The sequence below is a fragment of the Budorcas taxicolor genome, chromosome 5 (genome assembly GCF_023091745.1).
Source record: "Budorcas taxicolor isolate Tak-1 chromosome 5, Takin1.1, whole genome shotgun sequence".
Classification (NCBI taxonomy): Eukaryota; Metazoa; Chordata; class Mammalia; order Artiodactyla; family Bovidae; genus Budorcas; species Budorcas taxicolor.
Window position 1 is genome coordinate 54,679,100 of NC_068914.1, and position 6,870 is coordinate 54,685,969.

Sequence of the window (6,870 nt, forward strand, 5' to 3'; positions counted from 1 at the left end):
AAGAGTTCATGAGTTCAGCATTTCTAAACCACATAACAAATCTTGTCAAATTTATCTCCTAAATATCTTATGAATCTCCTCGCTTCTCTCCTTTTCTAATGCCATTACTTTAGTCTGTACTACTATTTTCTGTAGGCTGAACTCCTGCAGAGTTATTCTGTTTGGTCTCTGCAAGTCTACTCTATATCTTTTATCAGTTTCTTATATTGCAGCTATAGAAATATTTTATGCAAGTTTGAGTGTGTTACCTCCTCTCGGTCCCCAGCTCCCATCCCTTTAGGGACTTACCATTGTTGTTTTACATAGACTAAAAGAATGAACATAGCCCTCAAGGGCTTCTGTAGTTTGGCTCCTATCTATGTCTTTAGCTTAACCTCACTCTATTCCTTTTCTTGATCCCTGTATTCAGTGGCACTGACTGATTTTCCAGTGGGCTCACAAGAATCTCACAGTACTGTTCCCTCTTCTAGTAATATTCTTCTCCAATTCCTCAGCTTTTTGCCTCTACTTCACTTTTATCTCTCAGCTCAATCCACCTTTTTTTCCCCCAGATAAATCTTGAGCCCCTCATACTGAGTCGGGCTCTCATAGCACTGTTTTACTTCCTCATAGCACATGTGTTAGAATATAAATGTATGCTCATTCATGTGACTAACTGACTAATATTTAACTTCCCCATTAGTAAGCTCCATGAGCACAGAAAACAGCTGTCCTTTCTTCAGTGTCCACAGTATTTGGGGCCCTGCCTGACTCAGAGTATATCCTCAATCCATACATACTGAATAAATGTAAATGTCCAGAGCTAGAGCACTTGAAAGGATTGCTAGCCACCATCCAATATAGAGCCCATCATAGAGCCCAAAAGGCTCTTGGTTCAGCCTGTTCATTGCTTCTGGGGAGGAAGTTGGTTTAAATCTGTGTAGTCTAATCACATGCAACCAACCTCAGTCAATCTTGCATTAGGAGTTACATGTTGCTTTTTCAGAAGGTACCTATGGGTGTAGCAGGTCTTGGAGAATGAGAGGCACCTCCCTGGTTTCATATTCCTAGTTTATTTACATTTGCAATTAAATGACATTAGATTATAGTCTTGGTGGATATAATAAAACCTACTCATACTTTTCTTCCATAACTGTGGTATCAGTGTCATTTTGAGCACAATTTTTAATAAGCAAGCCCTGTTGAATGTGCTCTTAACTCTGACTGAGTAGAGTTGTAGGAAAGTTACTTTAGAAATGTTCACCGTAGCTGGTATGGTACAAAATCTAAATATTTTGCCCATATAAGTGCATGAATACTAATAATTTTCCTCTGAAAAATTCTCAAAGTGATTTGCCAGCACAAAGAATATTCACCAATACCAGCCAGGTCTGAGACTGCAGCTGGGGGAAGCTGGGGGCTGTTGTTTAGTGTAGCTCGATTAGGCTTTTTCAAAATGCAAATATAAAATAATACCTTTTTCAACTGAAATTTCAGGGGAAATTTAGAAAGGCAAATGTAACTAGACAGGTCACACAGCTGCCAAAGAAGGAGTTGGCTAACATCTTTAATTTTGTAAAGAGGGCTGTTATCATTTTATATATATAAATCTCCATCTGCTCCTGGGGAGATAATGAGTCCTTTAGGGTACAAAGTGAAGAGATATTTTTCATGAAGAATTAGTTATATGTAAATTATAATGTTGGTGCCAAGATACGTATAGCATTTGCTATCAAATGGACAGCCATGCTTCATATAACCAGACAATGCTAAGCAGTGGTCAAGGCCTAAAATTATTATGCATGAATTTTAATTTTTGTAACTCTGCAGTGATAGCAGACAGAAGAGAAGCATATTACTTAGCACATTGTATCTTGAAAAATGGCTTGAGAAAATCTAGTTGGAACATATGTAAACAGCCAGTGTTTAGAAAATAAATTTTAGTGTCACACATATGTACATATATATATATACTTATTATTTTCCTTACCCCCTAAGCAAAATCCTGAGCTCAGTAAAAATCTTTTACGTTCTTGTGTAGTCTTGCTTTCATCGGAAGCCAAGAGATCAAATAAAAAGAGTTGATTTTTTTTTTTAATATCAAGAACTCATAAATAAATTCATTTTACTGAGTACCAAGAATGTATTCAACTGGGGTTGGGAACTAGGGATACGAGAGTGGGCAAAGCTAGATGGTCTCTACTTTAGCATTTACAGTACATCAAGTATGATAGATTATAATGAAGCAATCATGCAAACAATTATAAAGCTACAACTGGGTCAAAAGATGTCAAAGAGAGGTACGCAGGACAGTTCCAAGAAAAGTGAAAAAAAGTCTAATGGGTGGATTGTTGTGGTCAAGGAAGTCAGGGAAAGTCTATCCTCTGAAGGTGAGCTGTTTGAGCAGAGCTCTGAAGAATGAAAACAGAAAACTTGCCAGGCAGAAACGAGAGCCTATGTGACTTTTCTGTGGTGGGAGGTTGCCTAGTATGTAGGAATAATTGAAGGAAGACCAGTGAGGTACAATGAAGGGAGCCCGAGGAAGGCGTGACATGATGCAGGGCAGCAGGGACTGGACTGTGCTGGGTTCCACATGCCAGGGCACGTTGTTTGGTCTTTCCACTCAGGGAAACACAAAATACTAAAGTATTCTAAAGAGAGGGCAACAAGATCCAACTTGTGTTAACTCCTCAGATTAACGTCAATTAAATGTAAACCGCCAATGTATATATACTGAAATGTGTGTGGAATAATACATGCGTGTAGAACATCAGCACATCTTATTTCATCCCATGTCCTTAAATATAGGGAGCTATTTTGAAAAGGAATTTTGATACTCACCACCATCTTGAGAATGCTTAATAAAGTACGTAAATTGAATTCATTACAAAAGTAGAAATGGCTTTGTTTTTCAAACACAGAAACAATCTTGGTTAATGAAAGATTTAAGAAGGTGAAGATTAATAAGTATTTTGAATGTAGATGAATAGAGGGTGAGAAGCAACTAACAGAAAGATGGAAGTGTATAAATGAGAAACAAAAATATAAAGTCAAATTTGGGTACTCAAAAATATAAAAGGTATAATGTTAAGTCTGGGCATTGAAAAATAATGTTTAGTCTGAATGCAAAGGAGGCACTAGAAAGTAAAATAAATGAGAAAAGTAATGTGCTTTTGAGTTTTTCTATTTTTTTCTGTATTGCCATTCCTGTGTTTCTTCTTTAGGAGAACTCCCTCCTACAAGGGTGGTTCATGTAGTTTGAGCAGAACTGACCCCACCCACCAGCTCCGAGGGTAGCCAGTCAGAGTTCTTCATTTCCAGGGCCACATGATTAATTTAGGAATGGGCCTTTGATTGAAGGCCCTAAATATTCATTGTAAAGGCTGATGCTGAAGCTGAAGCTCCAGTACTTTGGCCACCTGATGCAAATAGCCATCTCATTGGAAAAGACAGTGATGCTGGGAAAGACTGAAGGCAAAAGGAGAAGAGGGCAGCAGAGGATGAGATGGCTGTATGGCATCACTGATTCAATAGACATGAACTTGGGCATGCTCTGGGAGATGGTGAGGGACAGGGAAGCCTGGTGTGCTGTAGTCCATGGGGTCGTGAAAAGTCGGACATGACTTGGCAACTGAACAACAACAGTTATGGTTCAAGAAGACACAAAAGGAGTCATCCCTGTAATAATTTCTGAAACTAATGGGATAGATGTACTCTCTTTTTGGGGAGGATGGCTAGTGTAACAATGTATTAAGATTCAAGTATTCTCTTTTTCAATCAGTGAAGAATTTGTCTGAAAATGACAACAGAAAGTAAAGCAGAGTCAAGAAAGGAGAAAAAGACAGGTTGCAATTAACAGTGGTTAACCTCCTAGAACCAGATACACTTTGAAGTTTCCAGTTATACAGCCTAAAAAATCATTTGAAAAAACAGGTTTGAGCTAACTTGAGTTGAGTTTCTGTCATTTGAAACTGTTAGTATGAGCCTTGCCTTTGCACCAGTCTTACAGAAAGCTCATACCTAGACCAGTCTAATCATCTGTCGTCTCTGTACACCTGGGATCTTAAAAATAATTGTAAAGTCACTGTAAGAATACCTCAGAGATGTAAAGTGCTGTTGAAGATTACATGAGATTATGGGTTGGTGCCATGAAACAGTTGGGACTTCAACACTGCTTGGCTATATATATATATGTATATATACATAACAAAATCTCATTATATTAATATCCTCTATCCTATTAGTTTTACCTTCACTCTTGGTAGATGATGCTTCCTTTTACTTCACTGAGAAAATTGAAACCAGAATGTCCCTCTACCTACCAACTGCTCAGCATCTGCACTCATTCTTTCTTCTTTTCTTCTTGAGACATCACAAAATCTGATATCAAAATACACATATTCTTCCTTCTGCTCAGAATGACTCTATCTTGCGCTTTGATTTCCATTTTCTTCACTTCCTTCTGGACCTTGCTCTGTTGATCTTCTTGTTCCCTGTGTTATCAATCCCTCTCTGTTGGTTCTTCACGTATATTCTCTTCCATTCAAAATAACTTTCTTGATTTCACATCCTTCCCCTCTATCTGTGGCACATTCTTTATTTTTCCTTCACAACCACACTTCTTGAAAGAGTTACTCAGATATCTCCATTTCCTAACCTCTCATTTGTGCGTGCACTCACTACAGTCTGACTTCTGCTCCTAACTTGGTGGTTTGCTCAGATAAAGGTCCCCAGTGACTTCCATAAAAGCCCGTCTTTGCACTCCTCCTCTTCCGTGACCTTTCTGCAGCGCCCAACATTGTTGATGGCCCTTGCTTTGGAATGGTCTTCTCTCTTGTCTGCCATGAGCCTTCTCTCCAGTGAGGTAACTTAACTCACTGGTTGTTTTCTTCTGTAGCTCACCACTGAGGAGTCAACCTGCCTCATGATATGCACTCATTTCTTAAACACATGTTTTGTGCCTGGTCCATTAGCTATGTAATTATAAATATTCTTTTAGGTACGTGCTATAATTATCTATGCTGTACAAATTGGAAAATTGAAGCTAAGAGAGGTTATATAACTTGCTTAAGAGAATGAGTCTTGTCAGACATGGAGTTAGGACTGCTTTGTACTGTTTTAGCTAAGCTTTTAAATGAAGTATTATATACAAATAGAAAAATGAATGGTTGAGTTTCAACCATTTCAACTTTCTCAAAGTAAGCATATCTGTATTACCAGAAAATAGATCAATAAGCAGAATGTGCCCAGAACCCCCAAAGCCTCCTCATATCATCACTACACCTCCACAGAGGATAACCAGTATCTAGAATGCTAACACCACAGATATTTTACTTGTTTTTCAACTTCATATAAATGGATCATGGAATCATTCAGGATATATGTAAGATTCATTCATTGAGTTATATGTATTTAATATGAAAAATTCATTCATTGTTATTACATTATTATATTTTAGCACTTCATTGTATAGATATACCACTGTTTGTCCATTCTACTATTGAGTGGACTTTGGGGTTGCTTCTTGAATTTTTTTTTTTCTATAGCAAATAGCGCTGCTATGACTATTCTTGTATACGTCTCTCGATGGACATTTTGTGCATTTCTGTTTGCTGTAGACAGAGGGTTAGGATTGCAGGTCATGGGGGATGCCTATATTGGTATTAGTAGACACGGACAAATGATTTTCCTAACTGACTTTTATCTTCATGATTGACTATTTCAGATCCTGTGTGCTCAAAAAAGCCAATTATCTTTCTAGTAGAATAGAAAGATTTTGTTTACTGATCATATCCCTTCAAGCAGAATTTATTTTTATACGTATGGGGGTACTTTTATCTGTACCAGGATCTACGTTTATTATTATATTGATGAGATTTTTATCTCCTTTATTGACTGCAAAAGTGGAATATTGCTCTGAGTAAAATTCTTTTTAGATGTGCTTTGTTCTCTTTTATCTTTACCCAAAACCTATGGGCACATCAGCTAGAAGTCACTATTGTTATGTTGCTCTGAACGTGGTTGCCTTTCATTTGCCCATGCTTAAATACTCTTCATGGATATGGTAGTCAGAGATAGCATAGTCACATCCTTTGCTTAAACATTTTCCCTGTAAAAGGGACAGGGTAGATTTTGCTTCAGTTAGGGCCACAGTAGGTGATTAGTGCCACAGTAAGCAATTATTATTGCACAGTGCTCTAATTGTTTCCTTCTTGGACCAGCTGAATCAAGCCCTAGAAATTCATGTGTGATGGAAAACATACTGCTAACCCAGGGGTTTTCTCTGAAGGAAGCCCACTGTGAGGACTAATTTCCACTGTAGACTTTTGAATAAAGCCTCTTCATTCTCTGAGAGATTTCTTTATCCCACAGACATGCATAAATTAAAGCCTAGCATTACCCGGCTGAAATGTTACATGAACACATACAGGCATAAATGCCCCAAATAATATTCTCTTGTGTTTCACTGACATGTTTAATTCCTCTTGTTTGCTTCACTCATATGCTCTGGCTGTCTCTTCTACCCATTTTATCAAGTGAGGAATATACTTGTTGGGTTCATCTTCTTTCATGGGAAAAATAAATAGATATATAGATAGGTAAATAATATGCTTTTTACGAAATATATTTAGTATATTACATTTTATGAGTTTATGGCGTACAACATATTGATTTGATACATAAATACATGTAACATGTATCATTGTAATATGGTTGCCATTGTGCAATAGTTAGCAATTCTGTCGTATTACATAATTATCATTTCTCTTTCATTGTGGTAGAAGTAGTTAAGATCTAGTCCTTTTGTAAGTTTGATGATTATCATTCAGTATTATTATTGTCTATATTCACTATTCTGTATGTTAGGTCTCTAGGACTTATTGTGTTTAT